The following is a 17,038-nucleotide window of genomic DNA, read 5'->3' as shown; positions in this document are numbered from 1 at the left end:
AAACTACCACAGTTGGTAGGATCTGCTGGCATGCAGCTCTCAATATAAAAGGACCCAACCATTCTGTAAACAAACAAATTCCATGGAGCCCAAAGTATGTGCTGGGCATGGAGTCAGGCCCCCAAGATATTGACATTGTGTGTGTGTGTGTGTGTGTGTGTGTGTGTGTGTGTGTGTGTGTGTGTGGAGGGGGCGTTACTGTGGGTTTTATGTGTGGCCACAAGTGCAGGTTCCAAATATAACCTACTTAAAGAGAAATGGTATCTTCATTTTTCACGCTTCCTTGTAGGTGAAGGCTGATTATTACGTATTTCTTCACAAAGGACTTAACAAATAGTGGCTTGATAAACACCAGAAAGAGACTGCAGTGGTTTTTATTGGTTTTAAGCCCAAAAATATTTCTGTTCAAGAAATACCAGGCTCTGTTCACCAGCTGTCTGTACCTTTGATCAGGTGTCCACACATTTGACCTCCCAGCACGGACACTTCTTCTAGGACACCTCAATGGATTTTGACTAGTAGTCTATATCCATTTTATAAAAGGAACATTTCCTTCAAGGCAGATGTAAACATTAAAATAGTCTCACAATTCTGTCAGGACAATTACAGCTCTATAAAGGAAAGCAATTTATGATTTCTCAGTTACTGCTACATGGCTATTTTCTCTAGGGAGAACTAACCTAAGCAGTCTTCTTAAGATTTCTGCAAGTGCTCACTTTGGCAGCACATATACTAAAATTTGAATGATACAGAGAAGATTAGCATGGCCCCTGCATAAGGATGACATGCAAATTCGTGAAGTGTTCCATATCTTATTTTACAAAAAGATCTCTGAAATCTTGGACCTAATTATGGGCCTCAAAATTCTAATAGAGCCTACTGATATAAAATGTTTATAGTAAGACTTAGAAATTTTAAAGTCTGAGATGTATTATTTGAGAATGTCTGAATGAACACTATAAATAAAACTGATTATAACCTTCCATTGTTACCTGAAACATATGTGCATAGAACTAAGTAATAAATTGCACAGTCCTGGCAGTTTCCAATCTCTCTATTCTACCAGCCTATTAAATTCTTGTTTGTTTGTAATTTAATTATCTTTTCAATGATTGTTTTCCCATATTCTTATTGGTGAATTATAATTATATATGTTGATGGAATTTATTTTTATATACTTGTATATGCACACAATCTAACTATACAATCTGGCCAATATCACCTCCCAGCATTTCTCCCCTCCCTCCCTACCTCCCATCTCTTGGTGCCTTTCCTCTTTTGATATTCCTTTGATTTTTAAGAAAGTTCACCCTTACCTTTGCTTTCCCTTTTCCTCTCTAGCTTCGGCATATGAGAGAAAATATCTGACACTTAATCTTCAGAGTCTGACTTTTTTCACTTAACGTGATGGTCTATTCATCAAATGATTTTTATCTTTCTTTCCTGCTGTTTCTGTTGCTCCTGAATCTCCCTTTGCTTCTCCTTCTTTCTACTTATCTGGTATATGGAGACTAACACTACAACAATTCTCTTCATTTCCAGTTGCTAGAAGTTTAATTCATTTTACAGTCTTTTATGACAAAAAAGCTTATCTTTCATTACATACTGCAAATTAACCATAATAACTAAAATGTATAGATTTTGCTCCCAGATGTTAACCCAAAGACTCCATTCCCCTGCAGTTCTTCCCAAATATTTCTGGGATTCTTCTCTTAACACCTTTTAAGGGCTCACACATGCACTAACCATTCCAATCCTCTTCCACTGTTACCTTTTCCCCCAGATTCTCTGCCTGGCTGTGCTTTGAAACTCAGAGAACCTTCTGCCCCTGGTACCTGCTAATCTAACAGGCAAAAAACTGGATACTAACCTGTATATGCATGTGCTCTGCCAGAAGAATCACATTGTGTTGACTGGTGGATGGGTTGGGAGAGGCTAGGAAACAGAGTTTGTACCACACCCTCAGCAGGATCTCAAAATAATGCATCTTAGGTAAAATAGAAAAGAGAGAGAGCTAAAAAGAATAAGCAACCTCTTTCCTGATGTTGAACCAAGGTTGTACTCTTAAGGTACCCATTCTATTCTCAGAATCACCCAGAGTTTTTTCCTTCATGGCACACCTGTGATCCCAGTGGCTCAGGAGGCTGAGGCAGGAGGATGGCAAGTTCAAAGCCAGACTCAGCAAAAGCTATGTGCTAAGCACTCAATGAGGTCATGTCTCTAAATAAAATACAAAAAGGGCCAAGGATGTGGCTCAGTGATTGAGTGGCCTTGATTTCAATACCCAGTGCCACCCCCCCCACACACACACTCACACAAAAGTACTTCCCAGGGTTTTAAATGAGGATAAGTACAGAGTAAAGAGCTACTTTGTAGAACCTTCCTATTATTAAAAATTATTTAGAGAAACAATAGTTTAAAAAACCTTTCTGGATCCATTCCCAGGTTCGATCTGATTCTCAAACTTAAGTTACTTGACAGTAACTGTCATTTTCTTAACATTTAAGACTCAGTTGCAACATCACTGTGAAAGAATTAAGAATTAATCCTGTAGCCTGTGGCACATGCCTGAAATTCCAGTGGCTCTAGAGGCTGAGGGAGGAGGATTGTAAGTTCAAAGCAGCCTCAGCAACTTAAAAAGACACTGAGACCCTGTCTCTAGACAAAATATTTAAAAAAGAGCTGGGGATGTGACTCAGTGGTTAAGTACCTCTGGGATCAACCCTTGGTAACCCCCCAAAAAAATTACCCCTATATCAGAGAATGTGTGTATAAGATTTCTGTAAGAAACATAATAGCTCACCTGTTATACAGTAAAAAAAAAAGGCAGCCACCTTTATCATCACTGTTATGCACACATTTATCTGATGTGTACAGCTTGACCTAATCAGTTGTGTGCACAATTTGTTTTTCTCATTATGTCTTTTGGATCTATGTAAATTTTTGAAAAGCCTGCTGTAGTCAGCAGGCACACCTAAATCTCAGAGGTTAATACAGTCTAAAGCCAAATTGATATTTGCACTCTATTTTAAAATCAAGAGCCACTGAGCTACATTTAACATGTCTAGAAACAAAACCAATTTCTCATAAGGCTCTTATTCCATAAAACTCAAATCTCTGTAAAAATGAATTCACTCAAGATATTGATATTTTAATGATATGACAGGAGAAATCATTAAGCATAAGTCAATCACAACAACTGTACCCTTTCACCTACACATCTCTGGCCCATAGCTAACATCATCTGGAAGGGTTTTTATCCTGTAAATAGAAATAATCATTCAGCTCATCTTCTGAATGTGCATTTATTAACTCATTCAGCACCTGTTACTGAACTTTCATTATGTCATATATGCAGTTCTGGGCTGAGATGCCTTCAAGAAGATAAGTAAACAAAGCAGAATATTTTGAAGTGGAAAGAGATAAAATAAGTCTTTAATAAATCAAGGAAAACAATGAATAAAAACAAATGAGCTAGAAAGTACCAGGGAGGAATATGTATTATGATGAAGTATGTCTGGATGGGAAATGATGAGGTCATGAAATATCTCTCTGAGGGAACTATAGTTAAGATGAAACATATATAATAAACAGAAACCAGCTGCAGACCTGGTGAAAAATCAGCCTAAGCAGAGCAGGCCTTACACAGAGTATGTTGATGTGTTTGAGAAATTAAAAGGGGATTCATTGGCTGGAATCGAGGGAGAGGAGAGAAAAAAAATGTGACAATTTTGGAGGTCAGAAGTTTGGAAGCCTGAAATGTTTGAAGGCCACTGGGAGTCTTTAAAAGTGATGTGCCTCATCTGAAAACCATTATCTGGGTGGAAGAATGAAAGTTTCAGGGTAGGTACAAGGCTTCCATGATTTTCGATGTTCAAAGAAGTAACAGTTTGTTTTAAATATGAGAACACTTGTTGATGTGGGCAGAAGTTATGGTCATTTATGGAGATAAGGTATGTAGAGGTATGGAGGAGGAATCTACTTTCTCTTGAATGCACATTTCCAAATCAAGGACCCTTAACTAATGTAGATCTCTTTCCTCTTTCAGCCTTCTCTCTCTTCTTTAAGAGGAGGTAAATATAAGAGATGATGCTAGGAGAAAGGCTTCCCTTTTTTTTCAGCTTTTCATGTCACAAAGCAGGTTAGGCAAAGGTGTGGCTTCAGGTTAGCCTGTGAGCTGGAGTAGACACAGGAATCTCACTGTGATACTACAATTAAGCTGTGAGCTCCAATTTAAAATTGATAAACCCTTCAATTATGTGACTCCAGCATCCCTCTTTGAATAGATTTAAATCTTGAGAAAATCTGTAGAAATATTGGGTAACTCATGTATTTGGGGAAATTTGCAAGCAAAAATTCGGCCTGAGAGGTAAGGTTTGAGAGATATGTAACTGGATATTTCAAGTATAATCATGAAAAAAATATTAAATTCCAAGAATATGCCAGAGTAGAGAAGAAGAGTTTAGAATCAGTATTTCTTTACTATTAAAATGAACACATGGGCTGGGGTTGTGGTTCAGTGGAAGAGCATTCACCTCACATGTGTAGAACCCTGGGTTCAATCCTCAGCACCATAGAAAAATAAATAAATAAAATAAAATTATTGTTTCCAACTACAACTAAAAAAATAATTTAAAAAAAAGAATGCATGTCCTCATCACTTGAAGAAATATATTTCATGGATAGGCAACATGAATCAAAATGGGTTATAGCACAATCTCTCAATATCCTTATACTTTTTACACAGAAGAGATCAAACACTCCAAATCAGATTGGGTGTCATCAGCCCAAATCACTGAGAAGTTCTCTGCTGAGTCATGCCATCCTAGAGTACCTTCTAGTAATACTTCTTTCAGATTCTCCATTAGCAATTCATCCTTACCTTGCTCTTTGTAAATGATTTGATCCAAATAAAATTCAACTAAAAATCTCAACACTTCACCTCTGACTCACACACAGAGTACACTGTCATAGTAATTGAAGACATCTGTCCTACTGAACAATGCAGGAACAGGCTTGTGCAGCTTAATCTCTCACACTGATTAAATTATTGCCTTTTGTGGAGCTGAGCAGGAATGAAGGCTGGGAACAGAGGAAATCTTAATTTGAAGAGATGCACTTCTGCATACGTTAATATTCCATGCAGTCATTATTTTTTTATTCAAACATATCAATCATCAGTAAATCTCCAGAAAATATTAACTTTTAATTTCACCTTACCCATAATTATTTATTTACATGAATGGGTAACATTAAATAAAAGACTGGCATACTGGTTTCCAACAGAATGGGTTATGATTTATCTTAATTATAAGATATTTATTTTTCATTATGGTCAGTGTTCTGTCAAGTTCATAACTAATATGTCTTAATAAATAAACAGTGAGAAATAATCAAAATAATGGTTGTTTAAAATGCTCATGCTTTTTTAAAATAAATATAGGATTTTCCTCAGATAGCGTTATTACAGAGAAAGAAGCTCTAATTTTTTATAATAATTTTTGGTAGTTGAAAATTCAATTAAAATGATGTTTGTACTAGTGAATTTAGAAAAGAATAATACTTTTTAACGATTTTTGATCTCTTGAAATGAAATAATAACTTAAAAATTTTAAACTATTTCTTTTATCTTTTTCACAAGGAGTTTAATGCAACAATTAAACCTATCAATATATCAGGATTTGATTAAAGAAATTTTAAATCTACATAAATCAATTAAAGGAAAAATAAATAAATAAAATAAAGGTATTGTGTCCAACTACAATTTCCTCTTTCAGCCTTCTCTCTTCTTTAAGATGACATAAATTTAGGAGATGATGATAGGAGGAAGGTTTCCCTTCTTTTCAGATTTTCATGTCAGAAAGCAGGTTGGGCAAAGATGTGGCTTCAGTTTAGCCTGTGAGGACTGGTGGTGTCTCAACCCAGAAAATTTATCTGGTTAAAATGTTTAGGATTTAAATTTTACTAGAAAGCAGCCTACATATGAAGATGGACATCAAAAATTACAATATTATAGAATGGCACATGCCTCACTATATATAAGATTTAGCAACAGACCAGAGATTAGAAGGATCCCTATGGAGGGAACAGACAAGAAAGGAGATATAAAATTATATCTGCAATGAGTTGTGAAGGATGACTAAAAGTTTTCTTAAATCCAAAGACATTATTTTTCTTATAACTATGATTTATTTACCATCTGCAGATAGTAGCACAGAGAAAATATTTCCAACCTCAGATGGAAACAATATTAAAGTTTTATATTTATAACATTCTTAGATAAAGGTTTTTAAAAATGTGAAAATTTTAACTTCATTACAAAGATTTTGTATTTTCAAGGTAACAGCTGGTAAAATCTTTCAGGGTAAATATGTATATAAAGCAATAGGGTTTACCTGTTCAAATAATTTAGGGAATCTGAGAAAGAAATAATTAGGAATATAAAGTACGAGGAAAAAGTATCAAGGATCCATATCACCTTAATTATGTAAAGTAACTGGATCTTTACTTAATCAAACATCTACTGAGTTTCTGCAAGAGACTATTTCAGACTTCTAAAATACCAAAATGAAAGCAATTTTCTTTCATTTTAGAGTCTACAGTGTGGTTAGGAACATAATTTGCCTAGTCATTATTATGCGGTGCAGGACTATGGCAGAGATAATCCAAAAAAATCAGAGGTAGGGACACTAACAAAGAAATGGAGAGCCAATCAAGACTTCATGGGAAAAGAGTGCTTGATGGTAAGGATGGAAGAAACTTGGAGGAGCAGCTTAGGTAAATAAAATAGCAGGTACTGATGCTCTGATTCAGGAGACCAAACTTACCATTAGAAATTTTGAAAAATGTTTAATATGAAGACATATTTTTGGGGGAATCTTCCAGGAAGAAGATCCACATTTCATTTTAGAGTGTTTAAATCTTAAATCATTAGGCCATATTTCATTTTTGTGAGAGTGTGTATGTGTATGTGAATTGCATTATTTAAAGTACATGAAAAAGGACTTTCATAACATCAACATATATACTGTGCTAGCATTATTCTAGAGAGAATGATATTTTTTATTCCTAGTGCATGAAATTATTCACTTAAGGTAAAAAAATAACCTATTACCTATATTAGCAAAATAAGTTTATTACTACCTACTAAACACAATTTCTTCTTAGATATTGGTTGATGCATTTAGATGTTAGGATCCCAAGGCCTGGCCTAGGGCATTGAGGTGTCTGCCACTCCTCAGGAATAAGGAGTATTGAATTTGAACTTAATCTCTTTAAAAATCTGTTCATTTTGCACTAAGCCAAGATGCATGAAAACAAAATCTATACTATCATTAATGGCTAACATTTATTAAGCCACTTACAACATGCTCTTCATCAATGATGGACTTCACATGTATTAATTCATCCAATTCTCACAACTACCTAGTGAGATGGAAACTAAGCACAAAAATAAATCAAGGATCATGTGCAAGGTAGGCAGTTCGTGAGGCTTCCCAACCTGGCATTTGACTTTAGGGGAAGTGCTCTTGTCAGCTGTACAATACAGCCTCTCTGTCAACTATCCATGCTAAATTATACATAGGACAATGCCATCTATATCACTAATGCCCTAAAGAGTAGTAATATATGCTAAGATACTATGCAAATAAACTATCAACAGAATATATGAAGACAAAGCAATCTTTCTTTAGCACCTCTTCTTTGCAGATAACCTGAGGTGTTTTTAATAGTATTAAGTCTGAATCTATGTTCTATACACTAAATACTCTATACTATCTTTCTACATATTCAGTAGTCTACATATGCTCTGTACTCTGACCCAGTTTATTTTGGTGTTTCCCAAATGGAAACAGAGTATGGATTTCAATTTCATGGAATTCAATTTCAGTGTTTATGATTTGGCCTAAGCCACTCAACCTCTCTTGAGTTTCAGCATCCTATTTCTAAAATAGAAATAAAGTGGTACATATCTGACATTCTCTGTAAATTCAACAATACAGTGGAATAGGATTTCTTACTTTTTATATGCATAAAAACATACATTGGAACAACTATCTCTGTTCAAAAATATCTTTACAAAAGGTAAGGAGACCAGGTGAGAGATGAAAACACCTGGGTATAGCAAAGAAATATTATTATGTGTTGCATAACCACAATGTTTTGGTCAATGACAGGCCACATATACAACAGTATTCCCATGAGATAATAATGGAGCTGAAAAAATTCCTGTTGCTTAGCAAGAGCCTTGAAAATATAATAATGAAATGTGTTTCTCACATGTTTGTGTGATGCTGGTGCAAACAAACCTACTGTGCTGCCCATCATATAAATGGTAGTACAGATGGTATAGGTACATAATGCTTAATACTAAAAATAAATGACTGTGCTACTACTATATGTAGTTTCTATACCATAGTTTTTTATCATTAGAATATACTCCTTGTGCCTATAAAAACAAGTTTATCTTAAAGTAGTATGCCATGTTATATCTGTAACAACTTCATACATTTCATGTTTATCATGTCTCTTGATTATATCCAAAGACCACATCAAGTGATTGATCTATGCTAGCTAGGTTTATGTAAGTACAAACTATAATGCATATATATAGCAACACAATCATATAACAATGCATTTATTAGAATGTATTTCTGTTGTTAAGTGACACATGTATGTAAGGAAAGAGGCTTTGAAGGATATAGGAAGGACTGATTTATTTTGCATCATGTCATTATAACTCTCAAACTACAATCAGAACAAGCACTAAAAGAAATACACTTCAGGGATGGGCACAGTGGAGTGCATCTGTATTTCCGGTGACTTTAAAGACTTAGGCAGGAGAATCACAAGTTTGAGGCCAACCTGAACATCTTAGCAAGACCCTGCCTCAAAATAAAATGAATAAACAATAAAGCTGAGGTTGTAGCTCATTGTTAAAATGTCTGTGGGTTCATTTTCCAGTACCAAAATAATAATCATCATCATAAACAATAATAGCAATAATAATAACAAAAATACAAACACACATACCTCTCCAGGTGGTGGAAGGAGAAGGAAATGAGACCCAGGTTTGAATTCAGAGACCAATACCAGTCATTCCTAGTAAAATCCAAGTTCAAAAGACTTGCATAGCCCTGAACTTCAGGCTGCTTTTGGAGAATGAGCCTTCAGACTTGACTTGGTATCAGGTTGGATCCCATGGCCATAGGCTCCATGTCTGCCTAGCATACTTGGTGTATGAGATACTTCAGTGTTGTTTGGACTCTTTTATCACCAGAATACCAGTTGGCCTAAATGCCAGAGTGACCCTGTGCCAGGTCAACCCCACTGAATTTGGCTACAGATTTGTCCCAAGGTCAAGAGAGCTCTACTGATCCATACTCTGGGCTGCCTCTCATGTTTCCAGACTTCAGGATTACCAAGCCTCAGGCCAGCCACTGCAGCCCAGGTTTATATTACAGACTATCCCAGAGTCAGCTAGGTGTATATAACTGCTACTAAATCTCCTCTTGGGTCCACATTAGTGACCCTGACTTCAAATAAAATGACATCACCCATGTACTCAAACTCTAAGCCTGCACTGTGCCAGAATAGCCCCCTTGACCTATTCTCTATGCTAGTCCCTTAGTCTCAACTTCCATCAGACCCATGCACATGTCTTCTCAAGGAGATCCAGAATCTAGTCCTTTACCAATAGATGCTATCCCTTGACTGGCCCCTATAAATATACACTTCAAGAACATGTCCATGGAATCAAAGTCCTGGCAAGACTATGGCAAGTCTTCATTGACATGCAGGCCAGTGTCCGTGAACCCCATACATTCAGCCTGCAGATGAGCACCAATGGACCCACAGACCAGCTAATCTCCACAGTCCTAGACTCCAGGAGAGGATCCCATATCTCTATGTATCAGGCTAGCAGGTTGACCCCAGGATCTAGGTCAGTCACCAGGGACCTAGGTTCACCCTGGTAAACCCTAGAATGAGTTACACCTCCTTAGACTTGGGTTACCCAGGTTCTGCTGGTAACCTCTGCATACCCAGGTTTCAGGCTGGTTCCTGTGAATCTTAACCCTATGCCTATGCCTATGGACTTAGGCTCCAGGTCCATTCCCATGTAATGCCCCTTCAATCTCAGGCCCAAAGACTACACTAACACCAGGTCAATCCCCATGAACCAAATTTGCAAGTCAGTCCTGAAGATACAGATTCATCTCACCCTCCACAGATTCAGCCAAAGGTTTTAATTTTAGTGGTACAGGTTTCTGGCCCAGTGCCACCAACTCAAGACACCAGGCCAGCATACCATAGGAATCTGACATTGGCTAAATATTGACCATGCTACATAGCTTGCCCAGAACTTCTGAATGGGCTGATTAGAGAAGACCTTCCAAGACAGAGTCATTCTTCAAAAACTGAAATAAGATCTTATTTCTTCAAATGGGCAGATGTAAAAATAGAGAAAAAAAATACAAACAAAAACAAGGAGACATAATACCACCAAAATAATGCAATATGCTAGTAACTGACCCTGAAAAATTGGAGATATACAAAACTGTCTGAAAAATAGTTCAGATAAATGCATTAAGAAAATTCAGCAAATTTCAAGAAAACTTAAGAGAAAAAAGCCAATAAAATCAGGAAAAAAATGAACATTCCAAATAAGAATTTAACAGATATGAGAAGTATAATGAGTGAAATTAAAATGCAATATAAAGTATTAGCAACAAAAATGATTGAGAAGATAAGACAGCAACAAAAGAGCAAGTATTCAAGTTATAGAAGTTTAATGAAAGAAGTTAAAAAGGTTATTTAAAGAAATAGAAAATTTTCAGATTCTGGGGATAAATACAAATGTTCAAATACATGAAGGTGAAAGATATAATTTATCTCTCAAGAAAATAGAAAAAGAACTAAAGTAGTCTGGCTTTAGAAGGAAGGAAATAATAAAGATCAGAAAGAGATAAACAGAAACTGTAAAAGTGATAAAAAATCAATGAAATTAAAATTAGTTGTTTGCAAACATAAACAATGGTAAACTTTATCTGAACTAAAAAAACAAGAGAAAATGCTAATATGTAAAATCATAAATAAAAGAGAGGATATTACAAGTGACTTTAGAGAAATACAAAAGGTCACAGGAGACAAAACTTATAAGTATATGACAATGAATTGTATAACCTGGAAGAAATGAATAAGTTCTTAGGAATACATAGTGTTACAAACAAGACTGAATAAAGAAAAGACTTGAACATCTGAACAGATCAATAAAAAATAAAGAGAATGAATTAAAGAGATTAAATAAAGAATAATAAATTATCTCCCTTAAAGGACAGACCAGGGATTTCAAAATGGCAGACCAGAGGGAGTCAGCATCCTGTTTCACTCGATGACCCATATCTCACCTAGTTGGAATACTGCATCTCAGAGTGTGTAAGAGAACCCCTATACAGCTGATTTCCACAGAAATCACCAGCACCTGTGACCCCCGAACAGGGCGTAGAGCCTCAGCGTCAAGCAGCACTCCAGACCTCTGGGTCCTCAAAGCCAAAGCCCGAAGTTCTAGCCCACACAGGGCTCTCAAGCACCTTAGCAGAATCACCAATCAGCACCTCTGCAGAACTCCAGACTGTTCTACTCTCATGCAGGTCACTTGGCTACTACCTATCCACAGCATAATGCCATCATCCAGCTCCCCACAGCTTTCCAGACACCCCGACACTGGAAGAAGACCAACTCCATCTTGGATAACTTTTCTCACCATATTTCATAAGGGCAGCCCTCAGAGTGGTGCTCCATCTGGCCAGGTACCAAGTATCCAACACCCCCAAACCAGTGGTGATAACTCAGAACAGTGACCACTCAACACAAAAACAGCTCCCAGTTAGGCAGGTGTGCAGTGCAACGAGCGTGCCGCCCAACTGGTGTGAGTCTGTGTGTAAGAAGTCCTGTAGGTGGAAACTGCGAAGTGAGAGGGGAGGGGACTAAAGTTTGTAGCCTAACCAAGAGACCAGGAACTGGGAAATGTCTAGGCAAGAGAGGGAGACTATACCGGGCACACAACTCAGACAAGCGATCCCAAAAAGAGACCCATGAGGTGCACTCTCCTTGCAGGGACTTGCAAGTGGCACTTCCCACTTCCAAATGCTCTACATCAAGACGAGACTTCCCACCCTGGTTACCTACACCATTCTGATGGCAGAGACACCAGCTTAAAAGAGACAATGTCACCTATTGGATAAGAAGAGAAACAGAAGATATGGATCTCTAAAACTAGCAATAACCCTGGTTTTTCTTTTGAGTATGTTTTTCTTCTATCTCTTCTACCCCCTTATCCTCCAGCCCTCACATTCCCAATATATGTGAAAACAGAACTTTGCATTAAATAAGATTTTGAGGACTGAGTCATCTGGATAATTTAATATAGAGGTATTATATTTGCCCTTTTCCCTTTTCTTTTCCTTTTTCTTCTTTCATTTTTCTTTCCCCCTCCAAATTTTACTATTTTAACATCTTGTATTTTTCTAAATACATGTGTGTTTGTTATATGTACTTTTCTGTCTTCCAACGTACCTGGTACCTGGTCAGATGGAGAACCACTCTGAGGGCTGCCCCCATGAAATATGGTGAGAAAGGTTATCCAAGATGGAGTACAGAATACTTCCTGTCTATTCCCTTGCTACTAACTCTCTTCATTAGATTTCTCTGTCACACTCCCTCAGATATATTAACTCTATATTCTCAATCCTATCCCCTCCAAATCATTCTACACCACACTTGCTGTTCATTGTCCACTGTCTGAATCTGTAAACATTTTTACAAAACTACTGATTATATTTTAGACAATAATTGAATCCAACATTTCTATACATTTAGACTAAACTGTAAATGTCTTAATAACAACAAATTGTTATAGGTGGTATATTGTTGATATTAGGATCTGTTAACATTGTCCTTTGCCACAAAGGAGAGGTCTTAGAACCCTACAAGAGCAAAGCAAACCTATAGGGTAAAAACAATAACAATCTTGACCCACAGAGCTGGAAAGGAAGACACATATATTATAATTATCTTCCTTATACTTAAAAATACTTAGCAGATGTGTCTTAAATATATAGCATACAAATATGAGTAAATTTCTTTGTAATTCTTTAGAAATCATTATGAGATTGTATTGCATATAAGAAATAAGTTTGGGGAAAAAAGAAAGAAAGCATGGGGGGCAACTTCAGTATATATATACATATATATATATATATATATATATATATATATATATATATATATATATATATATGAAATAAGTTTGTGAATCCAAAAAAAAATTTTAGAAAATGCCTATTTCAACAAAAAAACTGTGACTGTCAGTGCTTCTGTGTTGTAAGTGGAGAAAAACTCTCTATATACTTAAAAACCAACATAATAGTAAATAGAATACTGATTTTATCTGAAAGAGTTCAGCAGCATTGCATCAGGCTAGGCCCCCCTTGGTCCTCTTGCTCCCATAGGATTCCCTGTAGGAAAACTCTCCATGAAGAACAATGCAGGTAACTCTGACCCATATTCTCATAATTTCCTTTAAAATGAACCTTACTTGCTATCTCTGTACTGGTATCTTACTTGGTCATTGATTCACCTATGGACAAAGCTTTGATTCTAAATAAATTTATTTGTTCATCTGTATCTGATGTGAATGTATATTACATGAATTGAAATACATTATAATGAATAGACCTAAGTAGTAATGGAATACAAAACCCGATGATGGACTTAAAATTGTTTCTCTGTTTTCCACAGGTTCACCAGAAAGAAGTGTACTGTTAAACGGATTTTCCATCAATACAACCCTCTACTTCTGTGCACTCTTATTTAAGTCAATTAGAAAAATTCACTTTACATTTGGGTTAATTATTTTATTAATTTCTCACCTGAAACTCTTTGGCAAACATCTTGTATGCAACTTTCTGTAATCCTCTTGATAGAGTCTGCCTTTGTATTTCAGTAAAAATTTTCAAGAACTGATAAAAAGAAATAATTTTCCCCTCAAAATAAATAAGGAATCAGAAATAATTACATAAAGGGAGTAAAATTTCAAAGATTTCTAAAAATCTGTCTTTGATAAAAGACTTTTATTAGGGATAGAGCTTAAAACACACTAAATTCATAATTTGGTTCAATTTGGAAACTGTTCGCTGAGAATTTGCTATGCAAACATTATTCACTTAGGGGCTGTGACAATTGCAAAAAAAATGGTAATATTAGGAGGCAATTAGGAGCTAATGATAATTAGGGGGTAATTAGTTTCCATGTGGTCTACTGAGGGTTGGATAGAATTAGGGAAATCTACCTCCTGTCAGGTACATAGCTAGAACGAATACATTAAATGGTATGTGTGTGTTTATAAAGGTAATTTGACAATATTTAATTATAGGAAATAATGGTCATAATATTACAAATAGAAAATAATATAAGAGTAAATTATAATGGTTATAGATGTATAAATTTAGACCAGGTAAAATAGAAACACAGTAGAAGTGAGAGTATTCTTCCAAAACAGAAGATGAATTTGTTTTTTAATCTAGCACTCTGTCTGAAGAAAATGTTCTTTTATTGTCCAAAGGAAAAAAAAAGTGTGTTCAGATACACTCTTTCTGTGAAAACCTTTGTGTTTTTCTTTTATTATGCAGTCTAGTTATCTGAAATTAGATGAGAAGCAAGACTCAGAATGTTAATTAGCACTAAGCTCACATTTACTATAACTGAACCATTTAGTATTTTTGGCCACACACATTTTCCATTTAATTTTCACAAGAGACAAAAATGGCAGCTCATCAATATATGTTGTGCACAGCAAAGTGCTGGTGATCCAAATATTAAATTGCTTGTGGCATTCTTACTGGCTCTTGATAAGATTAATTTATAATTTTAAAAGAGCCACTTATTCAGTCTTAATGTACTGTTTGCTAAAACTTTCAGGAGTCATTTTTGAATATCTGGTCTTCTCTCCATTTCCAGCCATGACCATGATCACTTGTCTTCACAAAGACACCAGGATTCTGTAGCTCTGTGGCCATACACACATTAAGTTTAAAATCTATTAGTACATAAAATCTATTAGAATATCTGCTCTCTAAAGAAACCCATACTGTGATTTGAAAGGTGAGTAAAAAGTGTGATGTCTTTGTTCAACACCTTTGGTGAGCTGTTCTGCAATCATTTCCAATTACCTGAACCATGTGTACAACAATCAGCCTCTATGCTTTAAAGTTAGAATGACTGGGCTTTCACCTCAGGAAAGCTTTATTAATAGTGTTGCTTTGAACTGCCTTTAATTTTTATCTGTATGGTCAAGTTGCACACAAACTGAAAGACAAATAGAAAAGAAAGGCTTAAAGATTCCTAAATGGACACTCTATAGTCAAAGATGTAGTGGTAGAAGAATGAGGATATTAATGATATAGAAAATATCCACTAAATATATTACCTTAATTACCTTAAATATAAGTGAAGTTCTCTGCAATCAAAGGCACAGTGTACCTAAATGAGTAGTTAAAATAAATAATTTATATGCTGCCTAAAAAAGACTTTCTTTACCTGTAAGGACATATATAACCTGAAAAGGAAGGAATAAAATGTTCTTGCCAATGGAAATCAAAAGAGAACAGGAGTTGAAAGAAAAGTGGCACAGGACTAATCACACACACACACCTGAGATAAGAAGCGGGTTTATTTTCAGGAGTCTGACAAGGCTGCTCTGCACACAGAAGGGCAGAAGCAGCAAGGGAAAGAGGTCAACAGCAATTCCCCCTTGAATGTCATCATTTACATGGTGAGAGTGATACTATGCTAGAATCAGAGCCACAGGCTAGCGGTGTATTTATTCTTTACTGACATAGTGAGCATCCCCTGATCTTGTGAAAGGCATGTTTGTTTCTTGGGAACAGAGACAGGTAGTTTTCCTGTTTCTCAGAGGGGGGACAGGGAAACTGGCATGTCTCTTTATCTTCTCAAGGAGAGAACAGGGAAACCAGTTCCTCCCCATTGCAGGGAGGAACTGGTTATCTTCTCAATGAGAGAACAGAGACAAGCACTTCTCCAGGCCAGTAGGGTTTTGTTTTGTTTTGTGTGACAAACACAACTTGGTGAATATTTATTTTGAAATTTGAAAGTAAGGGTAAGCAGAAGAAGCAAAAATAAACACAGAAGTCATTATATATATATATATATATATATATATATATATATACACACACACACACACACACACACACACACACAGGTTGTATTAAAACTATTTTACATCTCTATTTCAAAAAATATATCTACTAGATGAATTATAAAACATCTCCAAGATTAAACTATTAAACTATTTAAAGGGAAAAAAATACAGTTTACCCATTGGAATTAAAATTCCAAAATTTAGTTGTATTTTTTGTTGACTACCTTTGTTTTACTGTTTAACAGAAAGAAACTATTTTAGGTCCAAAAATTTTTTACTCAACATTTAATTTCCAAAATAATATAGAATTAATCTAAATCATATAGCAAAGAATTCTGAAAAGTTAATGCACAATGTGTCACATAATATTTAATAATATGCACAGTACCATCTTGTATATTGGTTTCTTTTATGCTATCAAAATCAGGTATATTGTGAACTATAGTTTTGTTCAGTAAAGAAGATATGTGATGTCCATCCATTTCTTTTTCTTTGGTTATTACCTGTTCTTTTAAATTATCTTTGTCCTCATTTGAGTCAGTAGAACCTTTCTGTTTAATAAAAGCAGGTTCCATTTTTGCTTCAGGTTGCTTTGATTTTCCATATAGCATTTGAGAAACATCAAGAGACTCTTGTTGAAATCCTGCAACTGAACCACAAGTATCTATTTCTAGTGCTTTAACTGCTATAAATGAATCAGAATCAGTTGTAGAGGTGGTAAAATGATCTACATTTTCTATTTCAGTTAGAGGACATTCTTCATTGAATTTTTTCCTTTCCTTGAAGCTGATCAGGATTACTACGTTCTTGTACCTC

The 17,038-nt window shown here is 35.6% G+C and overlaps 1 non-coding gene and 1 pseudogene across 1 annotated transcript; one reads left to right on the top strand and one right to left on the bottom strand.

Annotated features, from left to right (window-relative positions):
- The first annotated feature begins 708 nt into the window (after positions 1-708).
- On the top strand, positions 709-815 carry LOC144370660 (U6 spliceosomal RNA). The gene has a single exon (XR_013430544.1). It is a non-coding gene; the product is annotated as a U6 spliceosomal RNA (small nuclear RNA).
- A 15,715-nt stretch (positions 816-16,530) lies between these two features.
- On the bottom strand, positions 16,531-16,833 carry LOC144370610 (protein kintoun pseudogene; annotated as a pseudogene).
- Positions 16,834-17,038: the final 205 nt, after the last annotated feature.

Source organism: Ictidomys tridecemlineatus, chromosome 14 (assembly GCF_052094955.1).
Source record: "Ictidomys tridecemlineatus isolate mIctTri1 chromosome 14, mIctTri1.hap1, whole genome shotgun sequence".
Lineage (NCBI taxonomy): Eukaryota > Metazoa > Chordata > Mammalia > Rodentia > Sciuridae > Ictidomys > Ictidomys tridecemlineatus.
This window is presented reverse-complemented; position numbering and strand designations above follow the sequence as displayed.